The sequence below is a fragment of the Balaenoptera borealis genome, assembly GCF_965194805.1.
Source record: "Balaenoptera borealis genome assembly, chromosome: 3".
Classification (NCBI taxonomy): domain Eukaryota; kingdom Metazoa; phylum Chordata; class Mammalia; order Artiodactyla; family Balaenopteridae; genus Balaenoptera; species Balaenoptera borealis.
Window position 1 is genome coordinate 20561541 of NC_138866.1, and position 10968 is coordinate 20572508.

At 34.4% G+C, this 10968-nt stretch overlaps 1 long non-coding RNA gene across 1 annotated transcript; it reads right to left on the reverse strand.

Annotated features, from left to right (window-relative positions):
* Nucleotides 1-502: 502 nt before the first annotated feature.
* LOC309625362 lies at nt 503-8236 on the reverse strand. The gene is made up of 2 exons (XR_014242482.1): nt 1615-8236; nt 503-1561 (listed from the first exon to the last, which is right to left on the reverse strand). It is a non-coding gene; the product is annotated as an uncharacterized lncRNA (long non-coding RNA).
* Nucleotides 8237-10968: the final 2732 nt, after the last annotated feature.

The window sequence follows — 10968 nt, forward strand, 5'->3', positions numbered from 1 at the left end:
AATAAATGCTGTACTTTCCTTCACCACAATCGGGTATCAGTAGATTGGCTTCGCTGCACATCAGGCAAGTGGACACAAGTTTGGTTGAGTAACAAGCTCTGTAAGATTGCAGATAACTTGCTCTACTTTTTAATGGCTTTCTGCTTAGCTCCTTAGTTCCCTGCCTTGAAACAAATAATATGCAAATACCATAAAGAGAAAACTATGAATTGTTTAAGATTGACTCACCATGTTCTTGGCCCTTTAAATCCTAGCTGCTTGGCTGCACTGAATTTTTGATTTTGGTTTACTCAGACTTATGTCATCCCTCAAAGTTCTGCTGATTTTTCTGCCTCTTAGCCATGGTCCTCTGCCTGGATTTCTCCACCTCTTGTGTAACATAAATTGCAACTGCCACTAAGAGAAAGTGGCTCATAGAATGTACTGGTCTTGGCTCCTCAAGTTCTAGTTGCCTTGGAACCTCACCGATGCCCTCAAATTGTTTTTCTAATTTTACATAGTCTATCTAGTTTTTTTTTTTTTTTAAGTGGGATCATTTATCTACCACAAGCTACTCCATCTTAGCTAAAAGAGAAAGTTTTTCTGCATTATTCTTCTGCTGCTATCATTGGTTTTACTCATTTTTGAGACAAAAATATATACAGTAAAATGCATAAATTATAATTACACAGCCAAATACATTTTATATAATTATGCATTTGTGTAACTACCCCCAAGATCAAAATATTAAATTGTTGAATATTTCTGGGATCACAGAAGGTCCCAAGAGACCCCTTTTAGTCTCAAATAATATCCTCCACCCTACAGAGAACCACTATTCTAACATTTATATCCAAAAATTAATGTTATCTGTTCTTGAATTTCATATAAATGGAATTATAAAATATCTGTCCTTTGTGTCTGGTTTCTTGATGTAATTTTTTTTTATTTAAGTTTTGTCTATGTAGTTGCATATATTGGTAGTTTGCTTTTATTTTTACTGATGTGTAGTTTTAAATTATATGAATATACCACAGTTTTTAAAATCCATTCTATCTTTGATGGTATTTCCAACTTGGAATTCTTATAAATTAATCTACCATACACGGTCTCTTAAAAGTCTATCTGTGATCATCAAGCACTCTTTGCTGCTGAGTATATGCCTACCAATGAGCATTTAAAATTGTGAAGCAAAACATTCATTCTCATTGTAATAAGGGAAAGACAAAAAAAGTCTTTAGAAGCATCACTATTTACTATTTTTTCCAGAAGTGTTAGTCACATAATAAGGCAAGAAAAACTAAATTAAATATACAAATATTGGAAAAGTGAAGAAAAAAGTCATGATCATTATCAGGAATTAGATTCTCTAGCTGAAACAAAATGAAACATATAAATGAACAAACATACCACTAAAATAAACTATTCTGCTTAGAAAATACAATAACTGTCCTAGATTTAAAAAATCACAGTTGACCATAAAAAAGCAGGAAAAGTTGTCAAAGATGGACCAAAAGGAATGATCAGAGCAGATAAGATGGTCTAAATATGTGACTGTCTTCAAAATTAATCTTTAAAAAATCTTTTAAATAGATTTAAATATACTAGATATAACTTGATATACTAGATATATACTAGATATACTAAATATACTAGAATAACTTGATAATGTAGAATCTGAACATTCAGATAAATAACTTTTATTTATTAAGGTGTTGAATAATTGGCATAAGGTAATTTGAATTCTGCTCCTCTTGATGCCTACAAATATGGATGTTAGTTTTTACGGAAAAAAATTTATAGCTGGTACGTGGTATGTACCTTGTCAACAAAAAGAAAACAATTTAGATATTTTCATATTTCTATGAGGAAAGTTAATGGAGCTAACAGGGCGAGTATAGTATTTATTTTCAGTAGAGGTAAAATTGTTTAAAATGACATAACTTTTCCATGCTAACTAAAGAGAGATCTAGCAGACTATAAAACCCTTCAAAGAAGTGGACCTCTGAGAGACCATTCTTTCTATATATCTACTCTTCTAGCTACAGGACAATCAAGTCCACAGTGAGCATCCCGAGAAGCAACTGCATTTGCCAATGAACACAATCTTTACATTTCAGTATTATTTACCTAGATATGAGTCTGTGTAAAAACATAATATGGGTTTGCAATACAAAGGAAAAAAACTTTCTAAGTGTCTAAAGTGCATATAAATGCACATAGGATGCTCAGTTAATCTCATTTCAGTATCTTTGAAGGGAAAGTAAAATTGTGCCCTTAACAATTACAAGAAAAATTTAAAATCAAACATATATAGTGTCCAGAATGTGATAAGTCCTCAGTACATATTTGGTGATGGATGCTTGTCCTTTAATTCCTTTTTACCATAATCTCATTAAACCCTGATTAAATCAATAATACAGTGCTAGGTACATAGTACACAATTCATAATTGTTTGTTGAACTTGAATTTGAAGCCGTATTTAGGTTAATGGACTGCAACTCTAATTTACTCCCTTGCCTGGCAACAAGAAGGTTTTTTCTTTTTTCCATTTCCACGACCCCTAAAGTTTTCTGGATGGTTGGAGATGAGACAGAGAAAACATAAACATTTTCTTTGGGCAAGGCTTTCTCAATTTTCCTGTTTTGGGATAATAAAGCATGAGTTTTAATTAAGTTTGTAGGCTTACCATCTGTGAGCATCTGGAGTTTCATTCTGTTGCAGTGTTGCAAGTGTACCAATTCCAGCTCTCCTGAAAGTGGAGGACATGTGGACCAGAGAGCAGGGTAATGGCCAGCAGGTAATATTTCCCTTAAGGTCACTTTCTATTCTATCTCTGAGTACATAAAAGTGTTAGTATAACCCTTCAAAGTCACTTATACTCTATTATTACTTGCACAGAAAGCTTATAATAAGTCTACTTATCCTTTTTTTTCCTTTTGATAACATGCTAAATTTGAGATTTTTCTATTCTTAGCTAATCACTTTCAGAATACAGCTTGTTCAGATCATTATTTACTAATTAAGACAAAAACATTCATTTTACTTACAAATAGGAAAAAATTTCAAATGCCATGACTATAAAAAAAAGAATTCTAAGGTTTGCTCTTTTTTAAAATGAAAATTTAGGAAACAAAGAGGACTGATTATATCAACATTTTAAAACTGATAGAATAATTTTGACCAAATAACATGATGCCTAACCTTTTTAAGGTAACAAAAAATCACAGTATCAAACAGGAAAATCTTATCAGCTGTTGCTTAATCATCAAAAGTCTGTGGTCTTGAAAGTATGGTATAAAAACTCTATTGTTAAAATGTAGTTTAATTATCAATGGTGAAATTTGCCATAGGTGATTGGACATATATTGAATTTAGGCTTTTGTTACAATTATTGTCAAAAGTATTGATTAAATAACTTTTATTTCTGCAGTTGGCAACAGTGTGATATTGTGAAAAAACAGTTTCAGTGGATTACATGTACTTTCAGTTGAAAGCTTTTTTAGCAGCCTATAAACTGGCAGCATTCTGTCAGTCAAGGGGCAATTTACATTTTCAAAAGATTGTAAATTACTTTCTTGAGATAAAATACCTTTTATTAAAAGTATAATGTATGTTTTAGTTTGGTACTCTCCTACTTTAAAACTTGGCTTAAACCAATAGCTATTTTATCATGTCATGATTTTGAGGGACAGGATTTTGCTTAGCAATCAGCTAAGTGATTCTTTTTTGTATATGACATCAACTCTGTCACTCAGTGATAATCAGCGGACAGATGGTCTAGTCTGAAGGATCTAAAACAGCTTTGCTCACATATCTTTGCCTTACTGGTGTGACTGGAAAACAGTCAACCAGACAAGTGACTTGCGTTCTCCAAGTGACTTGGGTTCCCTCACAGCATGGCACCCTCAGGGTAATCAGATAAGGGGATGGCCCAGGACTCCAAAAAATTGTTTTCCAACAGGCCTGGGTAAAAGCTGCAAGCTTTTTGTGACTTACCCTTAAATGTCTCAGAATATCACATTTTCTGCATTCTGTTGATTAAATAAATTACTAAGACTAGCCCACATTCAAGAGGAGTGAAAATAAACACCACCCCTCTATGGGGAAGTACAAAAGCATTTGTGTCCATTTTTAATCTAATATAATGTATAGAAAAAAAGTGTATCTCACATAAATATAAAAACGGGCACACTTTCACACACTGGATACACCTGAATAACTCAAACCTAGATTAGGAAACAGAACATTAACAAACAGCACTGCAGAGTCCCAATTTATTCTTCCGCTTTCAAGTTATAAGCCACTCCTCCAGAATAACCACCATCCGAACTTCCAAAAGCATGGTTTAGTTATTGTGCTGTATACTGGAGTCAGGCATATAACTTCTTCTGTTCAACATTATGTCTGTGAGAATCTATCTATATTGTGGGACATAGTTTTAGTGTTTATTTTCATTGCCGTATAGTATTTTATTGTGAGAATATAACACAAAATTTATTTATCCATTCTGCTACTGGGTAGATAGGTATATAGGTAGTTATCAGTTCAGGCTATTCTTTAAAACTTACAGAAATTGCATTTGCAGACTTTTTTTCTGGCTATAGGGTAGGGCTTTTCCACAACATCACATGGAACAATAAAAGGGATTAATCATATAGAAAAAAAGAGGACATGTCATTTTCATAATTTTTTGCTTACATATTTTCAATACCTATTTGTAGTAGATGTTGTAAAAAATCCACAACAGCTCAGATAAGTGATTTTTAAGGACGAAGACATTTCCCTTCCCTGCAAAATTTACTTTCAGGTATCACTATTTCTAATAACTAACCAAATGCCCTATATGTTTATTCAGGCAAAGAGCTGAACACAAGGATTTCTCTGCATTGATTTTTAGGCCAAGGGTGCCCCAAATTAGGAACTATTTATTGTGAAATTATCACTTCTATATTTTTCATAATCTTACAAACATTTTGTTTGTTAAGTCATAGCTGCTCCCTACAGCTAAGATGGTAAAAAAAAAAAAAAAAGAAAGAAAGAAAGAAATTTTCCCTTGAGTGTTAGAATAATGTATTGCCAGTCCAGTCTCTAATAAGTATGACTTCAAAACTTTGGGGGAAAGTGTAACCCTTGAAAAATAAATAAGAAAGAGACACTAATCAGCTGTAGAGAAAAATAAACTTCCTCCAGCACAAAACAGAGTATAGACAAGTTGTTTCAAACTGAGATCAATGTAGCCTGAAAACAAATGACAGTGGATTTTCTATGACTTTGCATGGAATCACTTACTTGCTGATGGGAATGATTCAACAAAAAAATACGGCAAAACATAAACTTGTTTTAAAATTGAAAGTTCAGCTTAAGCATGAGAGAGGAATGATTGTTTCTCCAATATCTGTCAATAAGTAAATAGCTCTAAATGGTGTGATATGTTCCTTAAATGGATTTTATAGAAATATATGGTATACACCTGGACATTGCTTTGACACCTGGTAGTTGTTTTTCTGGATTCTGCACTTTCTCATTTGATTATTTGTACATCTTTAATACAAAAGGTTGATAATGACTTTCATCTCTTTCATCAGTTTTTTACTTGTGATCATTTATAGTGCATCTAAGGTTAGTCTTTTTATTCACATTACATCCTCACTGACACTTTCTCTGACCAAAAGCCAAGAACACAAAGAATTGGTTTTAAGACTCTTCTAGAAGTTCCCACGCCTTTTAAATGAATAATGCCTAGATGGGAAAAAAATTCTGCAGGAGGATTGAACTCATCAAAAACTTTATTACAGTACGTTGACAAATATATGAAAGTTAAATTATTTAAAAAAAATTTTTTTAATTAATTTATTTATTTTTGGCTACGTTGGGTCTTCACTGCTGCACGTGGGCTTTCTCTAGTTGCGTCAAGCAGGGGCTACTCTTCGTTGCGGTGCGCGGGCTTCTCATTGCGGTGGCTTCTCTTGTTGCGGAGCATGGGCTCTAGTTGCATGGGCTTCAGTAGTTGTGGCTCGCAGGCTCAGTAGTTGTGGCACACGGGCTTAATTGCTCCGTGGTATGTGGCATCTTCCCGGACCAGGGCTCAAACCCGTGTCCCCTGCCTTGGCAGGCGGATTCTTAACCACTGTGCCACCAGGGAAGTCCCGAAAGTTAAATTATTTTTAAAAAGAGCTCAGTTATTATGTTTATTGTGTATTTTTATTAGTTGTTTCCTAAAATTTCCAGTCCTGATTTTAATACTTTTGAAAGCTATCTTTATCACAATAATTGTGATTCACTTTATCACTCTCATAGATTGAATATCCGGGATTTGAAGAGTTCATTATTCTTGGTTGGAAATTGGGCCAGCTGTCCTTGTGAGTGTGATCACCTATGTAAAAACAAGTGTCAGTGCTTGTCAGATTCACCCAATTCTCTTCTGCAATCAGGAGGCCTTTGCGCATAGCTTACGTTGAATTCTTTAGTACATCTATATTTTAGTTAAATCCAAAGAGTAAATTACAAAGATCATAAATGATGTAGAAAAAGACAAACCATGGGAGAGAGGTTTCATGGAGTAAAATGACTGGATTTTAGCCAAGCCAATCCCTCATGGTCTTCAGTGTACATGAGTGACTTAAGTCAAGTATGAAAATTGTTAACTATGGTTCATTACCCTCATCTGGACATGCCATCCTTTAGGACAAATTTCTATAGCAAGGCTAGAATTTCTCAAATGCCAGAGACAAAGCTGTTGCCATAAACCTCATTAAAATAGAACACCTCATTATTAAAGATATTTTTATTTATAAATGCCATGCATAAACTGTAAAACAAGCAGTGGTGGTTAAACTCCTGGTAGAGCTGTAGAGCTGTGATGCTTAGATAAAGGTATGAAGTTTGACCCTCAGTATGATAGTATTTAATGGATTATGCTGCATTTCGGAGGGCAGGATCACAGGAAGTATTATGAGAAATGTGTGTGTGTGCACGCATGTTTATGATACCTTCAGACATATTTCAGGGGCTCAGACAAGTCAGAGAATTTTGCTAAGTGTTTACCCTGTATGTCTTGCCTTTATTAAAAACAAGAAATGTTGGGTGGACCAAGATTTTCTTTTCTCCTAACACAATAATTTGGTTCCCCTTCCCACATCCTCATAATTTTCTGTTCAGTTGATTAGTCCATTCCTGTGGCTTTGCAAAGTTGGAATGCTAAAGCAAAGAAGCAGCTTGCAATGACGAATTATGTTTACAAGACAAATTGCAAGACAATATAAATCAATTCATGAAAAGTTACAACTGTTTCACTTCATGTAATTTATTAAACAAATGAGCCTATATCCCACTCTTTTTATCCACATAATAAACTTGTATATCATTGGAGATGCCTATATGTATGGTAAAAAGGGCAAAGTTTCTGGAAAGAGACAGATTAGATCCAAAATTCATCTCTGACATTTAATAGCTACCTGCCCTTGAGCAGTTTTCTTAACCTCCTTGAGTCTTAGGTTTCTTCACTGTAAAACAATGATACTAAATACTTGCAGATAGTGCTCAGAAAGTTACCAAAAGAAATGATGAGTAGAAAAATCTCCCAGAAGAAGGGATTACTAGCACCACTCTATAGATGACACTTCATGCCAGGTAAAATTTTGTCCCAAATGACTCCTTCATTGATTAGCCTGGAAAATACCATATTCCTTTTTAAAAACTCCCCTTCAGCATCACTGCCTCTAGCAAGTTTCTTGACCTCAATCCGTTCCTATTGAATTGACAACTCATTTTCATTCTGCGTTTGTATCTATGAGAGCACCTTGAAATATTACTCCATGTTTGTCTCTTTACTCTTATAGCCCATATTCCCTCCAACTTTTTTTTTTTATGAGCATGGAGATGTCCCTGTTCTCACAGGGCTTTCAAATATTAATAAATATTTGAAAGAATGAAGGATGGAACAAATGCCTGAGGTTATAGTTCAAGCTGCAAAACAGATGCAAGCAAGAATATATGACTAAGGGAAGCACAGAACAGAGCAAGCTTATCAATCGTTCTACAGGCCTTTAGTCAAATGTGGTGAAACTTACATGATTTCAGAAAAAAGTGTTTGGTAATATCCCAAAATGCATTTTCATTTTGTTGGCAAAGTTTGAGTGTGTATGTATACATACATGTATCTATAAAGTTCAATAACATTAACCTAATTCAATAACTTTTTCATTTGCAGGAAATAAATAGGGGATAAAACATTAATAAGAATTTCCAGTAGGATTATTTTAATAGCTTCTCTCAATTATTTAACTTAGATTTGTGGTCAATAAAATGCTTAGGGCAGTTTAGATTTTCCTAACATACATCCTTGGAGGAAATCATGGTACTACGCTGTCATATAAAAAAAGGGATTTGGGCAGTGACTGCTAAATCTTAACAAGAGCTTTTTCCTGAAGATACAAGTGGGTGACAAAGATGAACTTCTGTGCAGTTGGATGTGGCTGGCGATAGAGCTGAGTTCTAGCTAATGGAATATAGGATGAAGTGATGGGCCACACTTCCAGGGCAGGCCATGGACAGCTTCCTGTGCAATCCTTGATTCCTCCTATCCTGTCCCCTGCCACCAGCTATAAAAGATCCTGGGGAATGGTGGGAATATAAGTTGGAAAGTGCCAAGGACCCTGTGACATCACTTTCAGGTAAACTGCTCAGGAGATCTTTCAGACCGGAAGTCCACTTTGTACTGTTGCATGATTGAGAAATGAAATTTCATTCTGTTCAGCTATTTATACCCTAACTAATACAATGACATTCTGTTTAATATTTTTAAACTGATTAATAAAAATGTACACAATAAATTCTTAAGTTGTTTTTTAAATTAAGAATAAGCTTCAAACATACACTAAAGACAAAAGATGTGTAATGAATCCACACACCATCACTTTGTTTCAACAATTATTATGTCATATTTGCTTTAAAATTTTTCCCTCTCTGTATATATATTTTTATATAATTTTTTAAATTTTAAATGTAAGATACAGAAATCATGAGGCTTTGTCCCAAAATATTTCAGAATGTATCTCTTAAGACAGGGAAATAATGGCAATGATTTTTATCTAGTTATCTAATAATATCTAGTCCACACACAATATTTCAAAAATTGCATTTTATAGCTGCTTTTGATAAATTAGGATTCCAGTCAGGATTTAGGAACTGCTAATATCTCTTTAATCTTTTAAACCAGAAACGCACCACCTCCACCGTGTCTTTTTTTTCCCACTTCTGTGTGTATTTCCAGTTGCCACTGTAACAAATTACCACAATCTTAGTGGCTTAAAAATTTATTCTCTTACAGTTCTAGAGATCATAAGTGCAAAATGAGTCTTAAAGACTAAAGTGAAGGTATCATCAGGACTGGTTCCTTAGAGAGTCCATGAGATAGTCCATTCATTACATCTTACACTTCTAGGGGGTATCGGCATTCCTTAGCTCCTGGCCACATGCCTCTAAACTCTACTCCTCTTGACACATCACCTTTTCTCTACTGTAGTAAAATCTCCCTCTGCATTCCTCTTACAAGGCACTTGTGACACATTTACAGCCCAAGCAGATAAACCAGGATTATCTTCCCATTTCAAGATCCTTAATTGCATATGCAAAGTACCCTTTGCCATATAAAGTAACACTCACAGGTCCTGAGGACTAAGATTTCTTAATCTTAATTTCTGGAGATCTTAGTGTGCCATTTTCAGCCTACTACAGTGTGTGGTGATACTGATTCTTTGAAAAGATCAGGCCAATTGTCTTACAGAATGCCCCACACTCTGGATTTGCCTAATTATTACTTCAGTGTCATTTAACTTGTTCTTCTATGTCCCATATCTCTTATACAATAAAGATTAGGTTTTAAGGCTTGATGAGATTTAGGCTAAACACTTTCGGCAAAAATAATTTATAGGAGATACTGTGCACTTCGAGTTGTATCACACTGGACAACATGTACTGTCAGGTTGTTCTGTTATCAGTAATACTAACTTTGATGATGTTAAGGTGGCCACCACCAGATATCTCTAGTATATTTTTCCTTTTGCGACTGTCAAGACATCTATGGGATAATATTTTGACACTGTGTGACCATCCTGTTTTCTAATATTTTACATAATAATTTTAGCAACCATTGATGATCCTGCTGTCTCATTTTATTTTTACTTCCACCTGTTTTCAAACCTCTTAAAACTTTGCTAATCCCCTCTTTCTTCCTTTACAGATACAGTTCAATGAGGGTAATTTAATCTTTCTTTGATACTAACGGATCTCATAAACTCTGGGGTCATCTTTTGAACATTAATCTTCTTTGAACACTAATACAGTGACAAAGAAGAAAATTTAGATGATTTAAGAGATCCTGTTACAAGGATCCTGTTTCAAGGAGCTTTGAAACAATGACGCTTTCCTATATCTTACGATGATTTCAAAACACAGTCTGTTGGATTAGACCTATGAATAGTAATGACATCATAGGCATATCAAAAGAGAAATCAAACTATTGTCTTCTGTTCTTTGCATTATAGTAAGAGGTTATCATATTTTGAAAATTGGTGTATTTTGATATTATGTTTTCTGTTAGTTGGAATGAAATTACCTTGATGTGGAAGGTTCTCTCAATGGAGTTTATCATACTTGTTTTTCTCAAAGGGATTGCTTACATCCAGATGGAGCTCACTGTGAGAATGTGGTCATGATCACCTTTCCATTTGATTCTCATTATCAAAAGATTATAATCATTCTGCCAGCAGGGAACTGATCGAAATTTCCCAAGAAAAATTTTTGATTGAGATCTGGTGTCATTTTCTATAGTGTCTGTCCCTATAACCTCTCCCACAGCCAATGATTAAACAACTCTGTTGCCAAAAGTAAGTCAATGCCTAGGGCAATCACATATAAGATGCTAGCCAGCTGTTTCCTTTCTCCACTAAGTACTGACTGTGAAGATAGAGGGGGAAATTGTTAGGC